The sequence below is a fragment of the Pelmatolapia mariae genome, linkage group LG14 (genome assembly GCF_036321145.2).
Source record: "Pelmatolapia mariae isolate MD_Pm_ZW linkage group LG14, Pm_UMD_F_2, whole genome shotgun sequence".
Taxonomy (NCBI): Eukaryota; Metazoa; Chordata; class Actinopteri; order Cichliformes; family Cichlidae; genus Pelmatolapia; species Pelmatolapia mariae.
In genome coordinates this window covers 36,505,748-36,519,913 of record NC_086239.1, presented here as the reverse complement: position 1 = coordinate 36,519,913, position 14,166 = coordinate 36,505,748, and the positions used below count along the sequence as shown (strand labels likewise).

The 14,166-nt window shown below is 55.1% G+C and overlaps 37 non-coding genes across 37 annotated transcripts; all 37 read left to right on the top strand.

Annotated features, from left to right (window-relative positions):
* The first annotated feature begins 40 nt into the window (after window positions 1-40).
* Window positions 41-231, top strand: LOC134642312 (U2 spliceosomal RNA). The gene has a single exon (XR_010096037.1). It is a non-coding gene; the product is annotated as a U2 spliceosomal RNA (small nuclear RNA).
* A 240-nt stretch (window positions 232-471) lies between these two features.
* On the top strand, window positions 472-585 carry LOC134642002 (U5 spliceosomal RNA). Its single transcript, XR_010095740.1, has one exon. It is a non-coding gene; the product is annotated as a U5 spliceosomal RNA (small nuclear RNA).
* Window positions 586-885: 300 nt separating this feature from the next.
* Window positions 886-999, top strand: LOC134642001 (U5 spliceosomal RNA). Its single transcript, XR_010095739.1, has one exon. It is a non-coding gene; the product is annotated as a U5 spliceosomal RNA (small nuclear RNA).
* A 194-nt stretch (window positions 1,000-1,193) lies between these two features.
* LOC134642300 (U2 spliceosomal RNA) lies at window positions 1,194-1,384 on the top strand. The gene has a single exon (XR_010096026.1). It is a non-coding gene; the product is annotated as a U2 spliceosomal RNA (small nuclear RNA).
* A 226-nt stretch (window positions 1,385-1,610) lies between these two features.
* LOC134642000 (U5 spliceosomal RNA) lies at window positions 1,611-1,724 on the top strand. Its single transcript, XR_010095738.1, has one exon. It is a non-coding gene; the product is annotated as a U5 spliceosomal RNA (small nuclear RNA).
* A 194-nt stretch (window positions 1,725-1,918) lies between these two features.
* LOC134642299 (U2 spliceosomal RNA) lies at window positions 1,919-2,109 on the top strand. The gene has a single exon (XR_010096025.1). It is a non-coding gene; the product is annotated as a U2 spliceosomal RNA (small nuclear RNA).
* A 240-nt stretch (window positions 2,110-2,349) lies between these two features.
* Window positions 2,350-2,463, top strand: LOC134641999 (U5 spliceosomal RNA). Its single transcript, XR_010095737.1, has one exon. It is a non-coding gene; the product is annotated as a U5 spliceosomal RNA (small nuclear RNA).
* A 300-nt stretch (window positions 2,464-2,763) lies between these two features.
* On the top strand, window positions 2,764-2,877 carry LOC134641998 (U5 spliceosomal RNA). Its single transcript, XR_010095736.1, has one exon. It is a non-coding gene; the product is annotated as a U5 spliceosomal RNA (small nuclear RNA).
* Window positions 2,878-3,071: 194 nt separating this feature from the next.
* On the top strand, window positions 3,072-3,262 carry LOC134642334 (U2 spliceosomal RNA). The gene has a single exon (XR_010096059.1). It is a non-coding gene; the product is annotated as a U2 spliceosomal RNA (small nuclear RNA).
* Window positions 3,263-3,502: 240 nt separating this feature from the next.
* On the top strand, window positions 3,503-3,616 carry LOC134641997 (U5 spliceosomal RNA). Its single transcript, XR_010095735.1, has one exon. It is a non-coding gene; the product is annotated as a U5 spliceosomal RNA (small nuclear RNA).
* Window positions 3,617-3,916: 300 nt separating this feature from the next.
* LOC134641996 (U5 spliceosomal RNA) lies at window positions 3,917-4,030 on the top strand. Its single transcript, XR_010095734.1, has one exon. It is a non-coding gene; the product is annotated as a U5 spliceosomal RNA (small nuclear RNA).
* A 194-nt stretch (window positions 4,031-4,224) lies between these two features.
* Window positions 4,225-4,415, top strand: LOC134642298 (U2 spliceosomal RNA). Its single transcript, XR_010096024.1, has one exon. It is a non-coding gene; the product is annotated as a U2 spliceosomal RNA (small nuclear RNA).
* Window positions 4,416-4,655: 240 nt separating this feature from the next.
* On the top strand, window positions 4,656-4,769 carry LOC134642031 (U5 spliceosomal RNA). Its single transcript, XR_010095768.1, has one exon. It is a non-coding gene; the product is annotated as a U5 spliceosomal RNA (small nuclear RNA).
* A 300-nt stretch (window positions 4,770-5,069) lies between these two features.
* On the top strand, window positions 5,070-5,183 carry LOC134641994 (U5 spliceosomal RNA). The gene has a single exon (XR_010095732.1). It is a non-coding gene; the product is annotated as a U5 spliceosomal RNA (small nuclear RNA).
* Window positions 5,184-5,377: 194 nt separating this feature from the next.
* LOC134642393 (U2 spliceosomal RNA) lies at window positions 5,378-5,568 on the top strand. The gene has a single exon (XR_010096116.1). It is a non-coding gene; the product is annotated as a U2 spliceosomal RNA (small nuclear RNA).
* A 240-nt stretch (window positions 5,569-5,808) lies between these two features.
* On the top strand, window positions 5,809-5,922 carry LOC134641993 (U5 spliceosomal RNA). Its single transcript, XR_010095731.1, has one exon. It is a non-coding gene; the product is annotated as a U5 spliceosomal RNA (small nuclear RNA).
* Window positions 5,923-6,222: 300 nt separating this feature from the next.
* LOC134642097 (U5 spliceosomal RNA) lies at window positions 6,223-6,336 on the top strand. Its single transcript, XR_010095831.1, has one exon. It is a non-coding gene; the product is annotated as a U5 spliceosomal RNA (small nuclear RNA).
* Window positions 6,337-6,530: 194 nt separating this feature from the next.
* Window positions 6,531-6,721, top strand: LOC134642297 (U2 spliceosomal RNA). Its single transcript, XR_010096023.1, has one exon. It is a non-coding gene; the product is annotated as a U2 spliceosomal RNA (small nuclear RNA).
* Window positions 6,722-6,961: 240 nt separating this feature from the next.
* On the top strand, window positions 6,962-7,075 carry LOC134641992 (U5 spliceosomal RNA). Its single transcript, XR_010095730.1, has one exon. It is a non-coding gene; the product is annotated as a U5 spliceosomal RNA (small nuclear RNA).
* Window positions 7,076-7,375: 300 nt separating this feature from the next.
* LOC134641991 (U5 spliceosomal RNA) lies at window positions 7,376-7,489 on the top strand. Its single transcript, XR_010095729.1, has one exon. It is a non-coding gene; the product is annotated as a U5 spliceosomal RNA (small nuclear RNA).
* A 203-nt stretch (window positions 7,490-7,692) lies between these two features.
* LOC134642295 (U2 spliceosomal RNA) lies at window positions 7,693-7,883 on the top strand. Its single transcript, XR_010096021.1, has one exon. It is a non-coding gene; the product is annotated as a U2 spliceosomal RNA (small nuclear RNA).
* Window positions 7,884-8,123: 240 nt separating this feature from the next.
* On the top strand, window positions 8,124-8,237 carry LOC134641990 (U5 spliceosomal RNA). The gene has a single exon (XR_010095728.1). It is a non-coding gene; the product is annotated as a U5 spliceosomal RNA (small nuclear RNA).
* Window positions 8,238-8,537: 300 nt separating this feature from the next.
* Window positions 8,538-8,651, top strand: LOC134641989 (U5 spliceosomal RNA). The gene has a single exon (XR_010095727.1). It is a non-coding gene; the product is annotated as a U5 spliceosomal RNA (small nuclear RNA).
* Window positions 8,652-8,845: 194 nt separating this feature from the next.
* LOC134642294 (U2 spliceosomal RNA) lies at window positions 8,846-9,036 on the top strand. The gene has a single exon (XR_010096020.1). It is a non-coding gene; the product is annotated as a U2 spliceosomal RNA (small nuclear RNA).
* A 240-nt stretch (window positions 9,037-9,276) lies between these two features.
* LOC134641988 (U5 spliceosomal RNA) lies at window positions 9,277-9,390 on the top strand. The gene has a single exon (XR_010095726.1). It is a non-coding gene; the product is annotated as a U5 spliceosomal RNA (small nuclear RNA).
* Window positions 9,391-9,690: 300 nt separating this feature from the next.
* On the top strand, window positions 9,691-9,804 carry LOC134641987 (U5 spliceosomal RNA). Its single transcript, XR_010095725.1, has one exon. It is a non-coding gene; the product is annotated as a U5 spliceosomal RNA (small nuclear RNA).
* Window positions 9,805-9,998: 194 nt separating this feature from the next.
* On the top strand, window positions 9,999-10,189 carry LOC134642293 (U2 spliceosomal RNA). The gene has a single exon (XR_010096019.1). It is a non-coding gene; the product is annotated as a U2 spliceosomal RNA (small nuclear RNA).
* A 226-nt stretch (window positions 10,190-10,415) lies between these two features.
* On the top strand, window positions 10,416-10,529 carry LOC134641986 (U5 spliceosomal RNA). The gene has a single exon (XR_010095724.1). It is a non-coding gene; the product is annotated as a U5 spliceosomal RNA (small nuclear RNA).
* A 194-nt stretch (window positions 10,530-10,723) lies between these two features.
* On the top strand, window positions 10,724-10,914 carry LOC134642292 (U2 spliceosomal RNA). The gene has a single exon (XR_010096018.1). It is a non-coding gene; the product is annotated as a U2 spliceosomal RNA (small nuclear RNA).
* Window positions 10,915-11,154: 240 nt separating this feature from the next.
* Window positions 11,155-11,268, top strand: LOC134641985 (U5 spliceosomal RNA). The gene has a single exon (XR_010095723.1). It is a non-coding gene; the product is annotated as a U5 spliceosomal RNA (small nuclear RNA).
* A 300-nt stretch (window positions 11,269-11,568) lies between these two features.
* On the top strand, window positions 11,569-11,682 carry LOC134641983 (U5 spliceosomal RNA). The gene has a single exon (XR_010095721.1). It is a non-coding gene; the product is annotated as a U5 spliceosomal RNA (small nuclear RNA).
* A 203-nt stretch (window positions 11,683-11,885) lies between these two features.
* On the top strand, window positions 11,886-12,076 carry LOC134642291 (U2 spliceosomal RNA). The gene has a single exon (XR_010096017.1). It is a non-coding gene; the product is annotated as a U2 spliceosomal RNA (small nuclear RNA).
* A 240-nt stretch (window positions 12,077-12,316) lies between these two features.
* On the top strand, window positions 12,317-12,430 carry LOC134641982 (U5 spliceosomal RNA). The gene has a single exon (XR_010095720.1). It is a non-coding gene; the product is annotated as a U5 spliceosomal RNA (small nuclear RNA).
* A 300-nt stretch (window positions 12,431-12,730) lies between these two features.
* On the top strand, window positions 12,731-12,844 carry LOC134641981 (U5 spliceosomal RNA). The gene has a single exon (XR_010095719.1). It is a non-coding gene; the product is annotated as a U5 spliceosomal RNA (small nuclear RNA).
* A 194-nt stretch (window positions 12,845-13,038) lies between these two features.
* On the top strand, window positions 13,039-13,229 carry LOC134642290 (U2 spliceosomal RNA). Its single transcript, XR_010096016.1, has one exon. It is a non-coding gene; the product is annotated as a U2 spliceosomal RNA (small nuclear RNA).
* Window positions 13,230-13,469: 240 nt separating this feature from the next.
* Window positions 13,470-13,583, top strand: LOC134641980 (U5 spliceosomal RNA). Its single transcript, XR_010095718.1, has one exon. It is a non-coding gene; the product is annotated as a U5 spliceosomal RNA (small nuclear RNA).
* A 300-nt stretch (window positions 13,584-13,883) lies between these two features.
* LOC134641979 (U5 spliceosomal RNA) lies at window positions 13,884-13,997 on the top strand. Its single transcript, XR_010095717.1, has one exon. It is a non-coding gene; the product is annotated as a U5 spliceosomal RNA (small nuclear RNA).
* Window positions 13,998-14,166: the final 169 nt, after the last annotated feature.

Below are 14,166 nucleotides of genomic sequence, written 5' to 3'. Positions count from 1 at the left end.
GTCCCGAGAAGGCGGCTCAGCCAGGAACCCGCAGGAGGCCATCGCTTCTCGGCCTTTTGGCTAAGATCAAGTGTAGTATCTGTTCTTATCAGTTTAATCTCTGATACGCCCCCGATTCGGGGGCAACGTATTAAACGCATTTTTAGAACAGGGAGCCGAATAAGGGGCTCGCTCCGTTCGCTCCACGCATCGACCCGGTATTGCAGCGCCTCCGGGAACGGTGCCCCCTTTGCTGACTTTGTGCAAAAGCAAGAAAGCCAAACAAGTTAAGGTCTGCCAAGCCAAGAGCCAGAAAGCAGCCTGAAGCCGCGAACGTCCTCTCCAGTCACCCCTCTCCTGTCAAAGTGGAGCTCTGGAGCAGAGCAGGCGGGGCCTGAGATCTGCCGCTTCAGCCAAGCAAACAGGGCCTACCGTGACGCCGGAAGCCGGGACGAGGAGACACTGCGGTTTCCTGCGAGGCCAAAGAAACACACACTCTGGCTTCTCTTCATAACGTACAAGTCTTTCGCCTTTTACTAAAGACTTCCGTGGAGAGTGAGGCTAAGGAGTTGCACCTATTTTTTGGCAGGGTCTGCCGTCTGGCTGGGCCCTCTCCTCGTTGTTCAAAAGAAATAATAGAAGAAAAGTATTGCAGCGCCTCCGGGAACGGTGCCCCCTTTGCTGACTTTGTGCAAAAGCAAGAAAGCCAAACAAGTTAAGGTCTGCCAAGCCAAGAGCCAGAAAGCAGCCTGAAGCCGCGAACGTCCTCTCCTGTCAAAGTGGAGCTCTGGAGCAGAGCAGGCGGGGCCTGAGATCTGCCGCTTCAGCCAAGCAAACAGGGCCTACCGTGACGCCGGAAGCCGGGACGAGGAGTCACTGCGGCTTCCTGCGAGGCCAAAGAAACACACACTCTGGCTTCTCTTCATAACGTACAAGTCTTTCGCCTTTTACTAAAGACTTCCGTGGAGAGTGAGGCTAAGGAGTTGCACCTATTTTTTGGCAGGGTCTGCCGTCTGGCTGGGCCCTCTCCTCGTTGTTCAAAAGAAATAATAGAAGAAAGCGCGCAATTCCAGGGAGCTCCGCAGGCCTCTGAGGTACTGTGGGTGGGCGGAGATTTGGAGCGGCTCCCTCCCTGTGAGCCAAGTGAAAGAGCGCACCGTCACAAGCGAGAAGTGTCCCGAGAAGGCGGCTCAGCCAGGAACCCGCAGAAGGCCATCGCTTCTCGGCCTTTTGGCTAAGATCAAGTGTAGTATCTGTTCTTATCAGTTTAATATCTGATACGCCCCCGATTCGGGGGCAACGTATTAAACGCATTTTTAGAACAGGGAGCCGAATAAGGGGCTCGCTCCGTTCGCTCCACGCATCGACCCGGTATTGCAGCGCCTCCGGGAACGGTGCCCCCTTTGCTGACTTTGTGCAAAAGCAAGAAAGCCAAACAAGTTAAGGTCCGCCAAGCCAAGAGCCAGAAAGCAGCCTGAAGCCGCGAACGTCCTCTCCTGTCAAAGTGGAGCTCTGGAGCAGAGCAGGCGGGGCCTGAGATCTGCCGCTTCAGCCAAGCAAACAGGGCCTACCGTGACGCCGGAAGCCGGGACGAGGAGTCACTGCGGCTTCCTGCGAGGCCAAAGAAACACACACTCTGGCTTCTCTTCATAACGTACAAGTCTTTCGCCTTTTACTAAAGACTTCCGTGGAGAGTGAGGCTAAGGAGTTGCACCTATTTTTTGGCAGGGTCTGCCGTCTGGCTGGGCCCTCTCCTCGTTGTTCAAAAGAAATAATAGAAGAAAACGCGCAATTCCAGGGAGCTCCGCAGGCCACTGAGGTACTGTGGGTGGGCGGAGATTTGAAGCGGCTCCCTCCCTGTGAGCCAAGTGAAAGAGCGCACCGTCACAAGCGAGAAGTGTCCCGAGAAGGCGGCTCAGCCAGGAACCCGCAGGAGGCCATCGCTTCTCGGCCTTTTGGCTAAGATCAAGTGTAGTATCTGTTCTTATCAGTTTAATATCTGATACGCCCCCGATTCGGGGGCAACGTATTAAACGCATTTTTAGAACAGGGAGCCGAATAAGGGGCTCGCTCCGTTCGCTCCACGCATCGACCCGGTATTGCAGCGCCTCCGGGAACGGTGCCCCCTTTGCTGACTTTGTGCAAAAGCAAGAAAGCCAAACAAGTTAAGGTCTGCCAAGCCAAGAGCCAGAAAGCAGCCTGAAGCCGCGAACGTCCTCTCCAGTCACCCCTCTCCTGTCAAAGTGGAGCTCTGGAGCAGAGCAGGCGGGGCCTGAGATCTGCCGCTTCAGCCAAGCAAACAGGGCCTACCGTGACGCCGGAAGCCGGGACGAGGAGACACTGCGGTTTCCTGCGAGGCCAAAGAAACACACACTCTGGCTTCTCTTCATAACGTACAAGTCTTTCGCCTTTTACTAAAGACTTCCGTGGAGAGTGAGGCTAAGGAGTTGCACCTATTTTTTGGCAGGGTCTGCCGTCTGGCTGGGCCCTCTCCTCGTTGTTCAAAAGAAATAATAGAAGAAAAGTATTGCAGCGCCTCCGGGAACGGTGCCCCCTTTGCTGACTTTGTGCAAAAGCAAGAAAGCCAAACAAGTTAAGGTCTGCCAAGCCAAGAGCCAGAAAGCAGCCTGAAGCCGCGAACGTCCTCTCCTGTCAAAGTGGAGCTCTGGAGCAGAGCAGGCGGGGCCTGAGATCTGCCGCTTCAGCCAAGCAAACAGGGCCTACCGTGACGCCGGAAGCCGGGACGAGGAGACACTGCGGCTTCCTGCGAGGCCAAAGAAACACACACTCTGGCTTCTCTTCATAACGTACAAGTCTTTCGCCTTTTACTAAAGACTTCCGTGGAGAGTGAGGCTAAGGAGTTGCACCTATTTTTTGGCAGGGTCTGCCGTCTGGCTGGGCCCTCTCCTCGTTGTTCAAAAGAAATAATAGAAGAAAGCGCGCAATTCCAGGGAGCTCCGCAGGCCTCTGAGGTACTGTGGGTGGGCGGAGATTTGAAGCGGCTCCCTCCCTGTGAGCCAAGTGAAAGAGCGCACCGTCACAAGCGAGAAGTGTCCCGAGAAGGCGGCTCAGCCAGGAACCCGCAGGAGGCCATCGCTTCTCGGCCTTTTGGCTAAGATCGAGTGTAGTATCTGTTCTTATCAGTTTAATATCTGATACGCCCCCGATTCGGGGGCAACGTATTAAACGCATTTTTAGAACAGGGAGCCGAATAAGGGGCTCGCTCCGTTCGCTCCACGCATCGACCCGGTATTGCAGCGCCTCCGGGAACGGTGCCCCCTTTGCTGACTTTGTGCAAAAGCAAGAAAGCCAAACAAGTTAAGGTCTGCCAAGCCAAGAGCCAGAAAGCAGCCTGAAGCCGCGAACGTCCTCTCCAGTCACCCCTCTCCTGTCAAAGTGGAGCTCTGGAGCAGAGCAGGCGGGGCCTGAGATCTGCCGCTTCAGCCAAGCAAACAGGGCCTACCGTGATGCCGGAAGCCGGGACGAGGAGACACTGCGGTTTCCTGCGAGGCCAAAGAAACACACACTCTGGCTTCTCTTCATAACGTACAAGTCTTTCGCCTTTTACTAAAGACTTCCGTGGAGAGTGAGGCTAAGGAGTTGCACCTATTTTTTGGCAGGGTCTGCCGTCTGGCTGGGCCCTCTCCTCGTTGTTCAAAAGAAATAATAGAAGAAAAGTATTGCAGCGCCTCCGGGAACGGTGCCCCCTTTGCTGACTTTGTGCAAAAGCAAGAAAGCCAAACAAGTTAAGGTCTGCCAAGCCAAGAGCCAGAAAGCAGCCTGAAGCCGCGAACGTCCTCTCCTGTCAAAGTGGAGCTCTGGAGCAGAGCAGGCGGGGCCTGAGATCTGCCGCTTCAGCCAAGCAAACAGGGCCTACCGTGACGCCGGAAGCCGGGACGAGGAGTCACTGCGGCTTCCTGCGAGGCCAAAGAAACACACACTCTGGCTTCTCTTCATAACGTACAAGTCTTTCGCCTTTTACTAAAGACTTCCGTGGAGAGTGAGGCTAAGGAGTTGCACCTATTTTTTGGCAGGGTCTGCCGTCTGGCTGGGCCCTCTCCTCGTTGTTCAAAAGAAATAATAGAAGAAAGCGCGCAATTCCAGGGAGCTCCGCAGGCCTCTGAGGTACTGTGGGTGGGCGGAGATTTGAAGCGGCTCCCTCCCTGTGAGCCAAGTGAAAGAGCGCACCGTCACAAGCGAGAAGTGTCCCGAGAAGGCGGCTCAGCCAGGAACCCGCAGGAGGCCATCGCTTCTCGGCCTTTTGGCTAAGATCAAGTGTAGTATCTGTTCTTATCAGTTTAATATCTGATACGCCCCCGATTCGGGGGCAACGTATTAAACGCATTTTTAGAACAGGGAGCCGAATAAGGGGCTCGCTCCGTTCGCTCCACGCATCGACCCGGTATTGCAGCGCCTCCGGGAACGGTGCCCCCTTTGCTGACTTTGTGCAAAAGCAAGAAAGCCAAACAAGTTAAGGTCTGCCAAGCCAAGAGCCAGAAAGCAGCCTGAAGCCGCGAACGTCCTCTCCAGTCACCCCTCTCCTGTCAAAGTGGAGCTCTGGAGCAGAGCAGGCGGGGCCTGAGATCTGCCGCTTCAGCCAAGCAAACAGGGCCTACCGTGACGCCGGAAGCCGGGACGAGGAGACACTGCGGTTTCCTGCGAGGCCAAAGAAACACACACTCTGGCTTCTTTTCATAACGTACAAGTCTTTCGCCTTTTACTAAAGACTTCCGTGGAGAGTGAGGCTAAGGAGTTGCACCTATTTTTTGGCAGGGTCTGCCGTCTGGCTGGGCCCTCTCCTCGTTGTTCAAAAGAAATAATAGAAGAAAAGTATTGCAGCGCCTCCGGGAACGGTGCCCCCTTTGCTGACTTTGTGCAAAAGCAAGAAAGCCAAACAAGTTAAGGTCTGCCAAGCCAAGAGCCAGAAAGCAGCCTGAAGCCGCGAACGTCCTCTCCTGTCAAAGTGGAGCTCTGGAGCAGAGCAGGCGGGGCCTGAGATCTGCCGCTTCAGCCAAGCAAACAGGGCCTACCGTGACGCCGGAAGCCGGGACGAGGAGTCACTGCGGCTTCCTGCGAGGCCAAAGAAACACACACTCTGGCTTCTCTTCATAACGTACAAGTCTTTCGCCTTTTACTAAAGACTTCCGTGGAGAGTGAGGCTAAGGAGTTGCACCTATTTTTTGGCAGGGTCTGCCGTCTGGCTGGGCCCTCTCCTCGTTGTTCAAAAGAAATAATAGAAGAAAGCGCGCAATTCCAGGGAGCTCCGCAGGCCACTGAGGTACAGTGGGTGGGCGGAGATTTGAAGCGGCTCCCTCCCTGTGAGCCAAGTGAAAGAGCGCACCGTCACAAGCGAGAAGTGTCCCGAGAAGGCGGCTCAGCCAGGAACCCGCAGGAGGCCATCGCTTCTCGGCCTTTTGGCTAAGATCAAGTGTAGTATCTGTTCTTATTAGTTTAATATCTGATGCGCCCCCGATTCGGGGGCAACGTATTAAACGCATTTTTAGAACAGGGAGCCGAATAAGGGGCTCGCTCCGTTCGCTCCACGCATCGACCCGGTATTGCAGCGCCTCCGGGAACGGTGCCCCCTTTGCTGACTTTGTGCAAAAGCAAGAAAGCCAAACAAGTTAAGGTCTGCCAAGCCAAGAGCCAGAAAGCAGCCTGAAGCCGCGAACGTCCTCTCCAGTCACCCCTCTCCTGTCAAAGTGGAGCTCTGGAGCAGAGCAGGCGGGGCCTGAGATCTGCCGCTTCAGCCAAGCAAACAGGGCCTACCGTGACGCCGGAAGCCGGGACGAGGAGACACTGCGGCTTCCTGCGAGGCCAAAGAAACACACACTCTGGCTTCTCTTCATAACGTACAAGTCTTTCGCCTTTTACTAAAGACTTCCGTGGAGAGTGAGGCTAAGGAGTTGCACCTATTTTTTGGCAGGGTCTGCCGTCTGGCTGGGCCCTCTCCTCGTTGTTCAAAAGAAATAATAGAAGAAAAGTATTGCAGCGCCTCCGGGAACGGTGCCCCCTTTGCTGACTTTGTGCAAAAGCAAGAAAGCCAAACAAGTTAAGGTCTGCCAAGCCAAGAGCCAGAAAGCAGCCTGAAGCCGCGAACGTCCTCTCCTGTCAAAGTGGAGCTCTGGAGCAGAGCAGGCGGGGCCTGAGATCTGCCGCTTCAGCCAAGCAAACAGGGCCTACCGTGACGCCGGAAGCCGGGACGAGGAGTCACTGCGGCTTCCTGCGAGGCCAAAGAAACACACACTCTGGCTTCTCTTCATAACGTACAAGTCTTTCGCCTTTTACTAAAGATTTCCGTGGAGAGTGAGGCTAAGGAGTTGCACCTATTTTTTGGCAGGGTCTGCCGTCTGGCTGGGCCCTCTCCTCGTTGTTCAAAAGAAATAATAGAAGAAAGCGCGCAATTCCAGGGAGCTCCGCAGGCCTCTGAGGTACTGTGGGTGGGCGGAGATTTGAAGCGGCTCCCTCCCTGTGAGCCAAGTGAAAGAGCGCACCGTCACAAGCGAGAAGTGTCCCGAGAAGGCGGCTCAGCCAGGAACCCGCAGGAGGCCATCGCTTCTCGGCCTTTTGGCTAAGATCAAGTGTAGTATCTGTTCTTATCAGTTTAATATCTGATACGCCCCCGATTCGGGGGCAACGTATTAAACGCATTTTTAGAACAGGGAGCCGAATAAGGGGCTCGCTCCGTTCGCTCCACGCATCGACCCGGTATTGCAGCGCCTCCGGGAACGGTGCCCCCTTTGCTGACTTTGTGCAAAAGCAAGAAAGCCAAACAAGTTAAGGTCTGCCAAGCCAAGAGCCAGAAAGCAGCCTGAAGCCGCGAACGTCCTCTCCAGTCACCCCTCTCCTGTCAAAGTGGAGCTCTGGAGCAGAGCAGGCGGGGCCTGAGATCTGCCGCTTCAGCCAAGCAAACAGGGCCTACCGTGACGCCGGAAGCCGGGACGAGGAGACACTGCGGCTTCCTGCGAGGCCAAAGAAACACACACTCTGGCTTCTCTTCATAACGTACAAGTCTTTCGCCTTTTACTAAAGACTTCCGTGGAGAGTGAGGCTAAGGAGTTGCACCTATTTTTTGGCAGGGTCTGCCGTCTGGCTGGGCCCTCTCCTCGTTGTTCAAAAGAAATAATAGAAGAAAAGTATTGCAGCGCCTCCGGGAACGGTGCCCCCTTTGCTGACTTTGTGCAAAAGCAAGAAAGCCAAACAAGTTAAGGTCTGCCAAGCCAAGAGCCAGAAAGCAGCCTGAAGCCGCGAACGTCCTCTCCTGTCAAAGTGGAGCTCTGGAGCAGAGCAGGCGGGGCCTGAGATCTGCCGCTTCAGCCAAGCAAACAGGGCCTACCGTGACGCCGGAAGCCGGGACGAGGAGTCACTGCGGCTTCCTGCGAGGCCAAAGAAACACACACTCTGGCTTCTCTTCATAACGTACAAGTCTTTCGCCTTTTACTAAAGACTTCCGTGGAGAGTGAGGCTAAGGAGTTGCACCTATTTTTTGGCAGGGTCTGCCGTCTGGCTGGGCCCACTCCTCGTTGTTCAAAAGAAATAATAGAAGAAAAGTAAGAAAGCGCGCAATTCCAGGGAGCTCCGCAGGCCACTGAGGTACTGTGGGTGGGCGGAGATTTGAAGCGGCTCCCTCCCTGTGAGCCAAGTGAAAGAGCGCACCGTCACAAGCGAGAAGTGTCCCGAGAAGGCGGCTCAGCCAGGAACCCGCAGGAGGCCATCGCTTCTCGGCCTTTTGGCTAAGATCAAGTGTAGTATCTGTTCTTATCAGTTTAATATCTGATACGCCCCCGATTCGGGGGCAACGTATTAAACGCATTTTTAGAACAGGGAGCCGAATAAGGGGCTCGCTCCGTTCGCTCCACGCATCGACCCGGTATTGCAGCGCCTCCGGGAACGGTGCCCCCTTTGCTGACTTTGTGCAAAAGCAAGAAAGCCAAACAAGTTAAGGTCTGCCAAGCCAAGAGCCAGAAAGCAGCCTGAAGCCGCGAACGTCCTCTCCAGTCACCCCTCTCCTGTCAAAGTGGAGCTCTGGAGCAGAGCAGGCGGGGCCTGAGATCTGCCGCTTCAGCCAAGCAAACAGGGCCTACCGTGACGCCGGAAGCCGGGACGAGGAGACACTGCGGCTTCCTGCGAGGCCAAAGAAACACACACTCTGGCTTCTCTTCATAACGTACAAGTCTTTCGCCTTTTACTAAAGACTTCCGTGGAGAGTGAGGCTAAGGAGTTGCACCTATTTTTTGGCAGGGTCTGCCGTCTGGCTGGGCCCTCTCCTCGTTGTTCAAAAGAAATAATAGAAGAAAAGTATTGCAGCGCCTCCGGGAACGGTGCCCCCTTTGCTGACTTTGTGCAAAAGCAAGAAAGCCAAACAAGTTAAGGTCTGCCAAGCCAAGAGCCAGAAAGCAGCCTGAAGCCGCGAACGTCCTCTCCTGTCAAAGTGGAGCTCTGGAGCAGAGCAGGCGGGGCCTGAGATCTGCCGCTTCAGCCAAGCAAACAGGGCCTACCGTGACGCCGGAAGCCGGGACGAGGAGTCACTGCGGCTTCCTGCGAGGCCAAAGAAACACACACTCTGGCTTCTCTTCATAACGTACAAGTCTTTCGCCTTTTACTAAAGACTTCCGTGGAGAGTGAGGCTAAGGAGTTGCACCTATTTTTTGGCAGGGTCTGCCGTCTGGCTGGGCCCTCTCCTCGTTGTTCAAAAGAAATAATAGAAGAAAGCGCGCAATTCCAGGGAGCTCCGCAGGCCTCTGAGGTACTGTGGGTGGGCGGAGATTTGAAGCGGCTCCCTCCCTGTGAGCCAAGTGAAAGAGCGCACCGTCACAAGCGAGAAGTGTCCCGAGAAGGCGGCTCAGCCAGGAACCCGCAGGAGGCCATCGCTTCTCGGCCTTTTGGCTAAGATCAAGTGTAGTATCTGTTCTTATCAGTTTAATATCTGATACGCCCCCGATTCGGGGGCAACGTATTAAACGCATTTTTAGAACAGGGAGCCGAATAAGGGGCTCGCTCCGTTCGCTCCACGCATCGACCCGGTATTGCAGCGCCTCCGGGAACGGTGCCCCCTTTGCTGACTTTGTGCAAAAGCAAGAAAGCCAAACAAGTTAAGGTCTGCCAAGCCAAGAGCCAGAAAGCAGCCTGAAGCCGCGAACGTCCTCTCCAGTCACCCCTCTCCTGTCAAAGTGGAGCTCTGGAGCAGAGCAGGCGGGGCCTGAGATCTGCCGCTTCAGCCAAGCAAACAGGGCCTACCGTGACGCCGGAAGCCGGGACGAGGAGACACTGCGGCTTCCTGCGAGGCCAAAGAAACACACACTCTGGCTTCTCTTCATAACGTACAAGTCTTTCGCCTTTTACTAAAGACTTCCGTGGAGAGTGAGGCTAAGGAGTTGCACCTATTTTTTGGCAGGGTCTGCCGTCTGGCTGGGCCCTCTCCTCGTTGTTCAAAAGAAATAATAGAAGAAAAGTATTGCAGCGCCTCCGGGAACGGTGCCCCCTTTGCTGACTTTGTGCAAAAGCAAGAAAGCCAAACAAGTTAAGGTCTGCCAAGCCAAGAGCCAGAAAGCAGCCTGAAGCCGCGAACGTCCTCTCCTGTCAAAGTGGAGCTCTGGAGCAGAGCAGGCGGGGCCTGAGATCTGCCGCTTCAGCCAAGCAAACAGGGCCTACCGTGACGCCGGAAGCCGGGACGAGGAGTCACTGCGGCTTCCTGCGAGGCCAAAGAAACACACACTCTGGCTTCTCTTCATAACGTACAAGTCTTTCGCCTTTTACTAAAGACTTCCGTGGAGAGTGAGGCTAAGGAGTTGCACCTATTTTTTGGCAGGGTCTGCCGTCTGGCTGGGCCCTCTCCTCGTTGTTCAAAAGAAATAATAGAAGAAAGCGCGCAATTCCAGGGAGCTCCGCAGGCCTCTGAGGTACTGTGGGTGGGCGGAGATTTGAAGCGGCTCCCTCCCTGTGAGCCAAGTGAAAGAGCGCACCGTCACAAGCGAGAAGTGTCCCGAGAAGGCGGCTCAGCCAGGAACCCGCAGGAGGCCATCGCTTCTCGGCCTTTTGGCTAAGATCAAGTGTAGTATCTGTTCTTATCAGTTTAATATCTGATACGCCCCCGATTCGGGGGCAACGTATTAAACGCATTTTTAGAACAGGGAGCCGAATAAGGGGCTCGCTCCGTTCGCTCCACGCATCGACCCGGTATTGCAGCGCCTCCGGGAACGGTGCCCCCTTTGCTGACTTTGTGCAAAAGCAAGAAAGCCAAACAAGTTAAGGTCTGCCAAGCCAAGAGCCAGAAAGCAGCCTGAAGCCGCGAACGTCCTCTCCTGTCAAAGTGGAGCTCTGGAGCAGAGCAGGCGGGGCCTGAGATCTGCCGCTTCAGCCAAGCAAACAGGGCCTACCGTGACGCCGGAAGCCGGGACGAGGAGTCACTGCGGCTTCCTGCGAGGCCAAAGAAACACACACTCTGGCTTCTCTTCATAACGTACAAGTCTTTCGCCTTTTACTAAAGACTTCCGTGGAGAGTGAGGCTAAGGAGTTGCACCTATTTTTTGGCAGGGTCTGCCGTCTGGCTGGGCCCTCTCCTCGTTGTTCAAAAGAAATAATAGAAGAAAGCGCGCAATTCCAGGGAGCTCCGCAGGCCTCTGAGGTACTGTGGGTGGGCGGAGATTTGAAGCGGCTCCCTCCCTGTGAGCCAAGTGAAAGAGCGCACCGTCACAAGCGAGAAGTGTCCCGAGAAGGCGGCTCAGCCAGGAACCCGCAGGAGGCCATCGCTTCTCGGCCTTTTGGCTAAGATCAAGTGTAGTATCTGTTCTTATCAGTTTAATATCTGATACGCCCCCGATTCGGGGGCAACGTATTAAACGCATTTTTAGAACAGGGAGCCGAATAAGGGGCTCGCTCCGTTCGCTCCACGCATCGACCCGGTATTGCAGCGCCTCCGGGAACGGTGCCCCCTTTGCTGACTTTGTGCAAAAGCAAGAAAGCCAAACAAGTTAAGGTCTGCCAAGCCAAGAGCCAGAAAGCAGCCTGAAGCCGCGAACGTCCTCTCCAGTCACCCCTCTCCTGTCAAAGTGGAGCTCTGGAGCAGAGCAGGCGGGGCCTGAGATCTGCCGCTTCAGCCAAGCAAACAGGGCCTACCGTGACGCCGGAAGCCGGGACGAGGAGACACTGCGGCTTCCTGCGAGGCCAAAGAAACACACACTCTGGCTTCTCTTCATAACGTACAAGTCTTTCGCCTTTTACTAAAGACTTCCGTGGAGAGTGAGGCTAAGGAGTTGCACCTATTTTTTGGCAGGGTCTGCCGTCTGGCTGGGCCCTCTCCTCGTTGTTCAAAAGAAATAATAGAAGAAAAGTATTGCAGCGCCTCCGGGAACGGTGCCCCCTTTGCTGACTTTGTGCAAAAGCAAGAAAGCCAAACAAGTTAAGGTCTGCCAAGCCAAGAGCCAGAAAGCAGCCTGAAGCCGCGAACGTCCTCTCCTGTCAAAGTGGAGCTCTGGAGCAGAGCAGGCGGGGCCTGAGATCTGCCGCTTCAGCCAAGCAAACAGGGCCTACCGTGACGCCGGAAGCCGGGACGAGGAGTCACTGCGGCTTCCTGCGAGGCCAAAGAAACACACACTCTGGCTTCTCTTCATAACGTACAAGTCTTTCGCCTTTTACTAAAGACTTCCGTGGAGAGTGAGGCTAAGGAGTTGCACCTATTTTTTGGCAGGGTCTGCCGTCTGGCTGGGCCCACTCCTCGTTGTTCAAAAGAAATAATAGAAGAAAAGTAAGAAAGCGCGCAATTCCAGGGAGCTCCGCAGGCCACTGAGGTACTGTGGGTGGGCGGAGATTTGAAGCGGCTCCCTCCCTGTGAGCCAAGTGAAAGAGCGCACCGTCACAAGCGAGAAGTGTCCCGAGAAGGCGGCTCAGCCAGGAACCCGCAGGAGGCCATCGCTTCTCGGCCTTTTGGCTAAGATCAAGTGTAGTATCTGTTCTTATCAGTTTAATATCTGATACGCCCCCGATTCGGGGGCAACGTATTAAACGCATTTTTAGAACAGGGAGCCGAATAAGGGGCTCGCTCCGTTCGCTCCACGCATCGACCCGGTATTGCAGCGCCTCCGGGAACGGTGCCCCCTTTGCTGACTTTGTGCAAAAGCAAGAAAGCCAAACAAGTTAAGGTCTGCCAAGCCAAGAGCCAGAAAGCAGCCTGAAGCCGCGAACGTCCTCTCCAGTCACCCCTCTCCTGTCAAAGTGGAGCTCTGGAGCAGAGCAGGCGGGGCCTGAGATCTGCCGCTTCAGCCAAGCAAACAGGGCCTACCGTGACGCCGGAAGCCGGGACGAGGAGACACTGCGGCTTCCTGCGAGGCCAAAGAAACACACACTCTGGCTTCTCTTCATAACGTACAAGTCTTTCGCCTTTTACTAAAGACTTCCGTGGAGAGTGAGGCTAAGGAGTTGCACCTATTTTTTGGCAGGGTCTGCCGTCTGGCTGGGCCCTCTCCTCGTTGTTCAAAAGAAATAATAGAAGAAAAGTATTGCAGCGCCTCCGGGAACGGTGCCCCCTTTGCTGACTTTGTGCAAAAGCAAGAAAGCCAAACAAGTTAAGGTCTGCCAAGCCAAGAGCCAGAAAGCAGCCTGAAGCCGCGAACGTCCTCTCCTGTCAAAGTGGAGCTCTGGAGCAGAGCAGGCGGGGCCTGAGATCTGCCGCTTCAGCCAAGCAAACAGGGCCTACCGTGACGCCGGAAGCCGGGACGAGGAGTCACTGCGGCTTCCTGCGAGGCCAAAGAAACACACACTCTGGCTTCTCTTCATAACGTACAAGTCTTTCGCCTTTTACTAAAGACTTCCGTGGAGAGTGAGGCTAAGGAGTTGCACCTATTTTTTGGCAGGGTCTGCCGTCTGGCTGGGCCCTCTCCTCGTTGTTCAAAAGAAATAATAGAAGAAAGCGCGCAATTCCAGGGAGCTCCGCAGGCCTCTGAGGTACTGTGGGTGGGCGGAGATTTGAAGCGGCTCCCTCCCTGTGAGCCAAGTGAAAGAGCGCACCGTCACAAGCGAGAAGTGTCCCGAGAAGGCGGCTCAGCCAGGAACCCGCAGGAGGCCATCGCTTCTCGGCCTTTTGGCTAAGATCAAGTGTAGTATCTGTTCTTATCAGTTTAATATCTGATACGCCCCCGATTCGGGGGCAACGTATTAAACGCATTTTTAGAACAGGGAGCCGAATAAGGGGCTCGCTCCGTTCGCTCCACGCATCGACCCGGTATTGCAGCGCCTCCGGGAACGGTGCCCCCTTTGCTGACTTTGTGCAAAAGCAAGAAAGCCAAACAAGTTAAGGTCTGCCAAGCCAAGAGCCAGAAAGCAGCCTGAAGCCGCGAACGTCCTCTCCAGTCACCCCTCTCCTGTCAAAGTGGAGCTCTGGAGCAGAGCAGGCGGGGCCTGAGATCTGCCGCTTCAGCCAAGCAAACAGGGCCTACCGTGACGCCGGAAGCCGGGACGAGGAGACACTGCGGCTTCCTGCGAGGCCAAAGAAACACACACTCTGGCTTCTCTTCATAACGTACAAGTCTTTCGCCTTTTACTAAAGACTTCCGTGGAGAGTGAGGCTAAGGAGTTGCACCTATTTTTTGGCAGGGTCTGCCGTCTGGCTGGGCCCTCTCCTCGTTGTTCAAAAGAAATAATAGAAGAAAAGTATTGCAGCGCCTCCGGGAACGGTGCCCCCTTTGCTGACTTTGTGCAAAAGCAAGAAAGCCAAACAAGTTAAGGTCTGCCAAGCCAAGAGCCAGAAAGCAGCCTGAAGCCGCGAACGTCCTCTCCTGTCAAAGTGGAGCTCTGGAGCAGAGCAGGCGGGGCCTGAGATCTGCCGCTTCAGCCAAGCAAACAGGGCCTACCGTGACGCCGGAAGCCGGGACGAGGAGTCACTGCGGCTTCCTGCGAGGCCAAAGAAACACACACTCTGGCTTCTCTTCATAACGTACAAGTCTTTCGCCTTTTACTAAAGACTTCCGTGGAGAGTGAGGCTAAGGAGTTGCACCTATTTTTTGGCAGGGTCTGCCGTCTGGCTGGGCCCTCTCCTCGTTGTTCAAAAGAAATAATAGAAGAAAGCGCGCAATTCCAGGGAGCTCCGCAGGCCTCTGAGGTACTGTGGGTGGGCGGAGATTTGAAGCGGCTCCCTCCCTGTGAGCCAAGTGAAAGAGCGCACCGTCACAAGCGAGAAGTGTCCCGAGAAGGCGG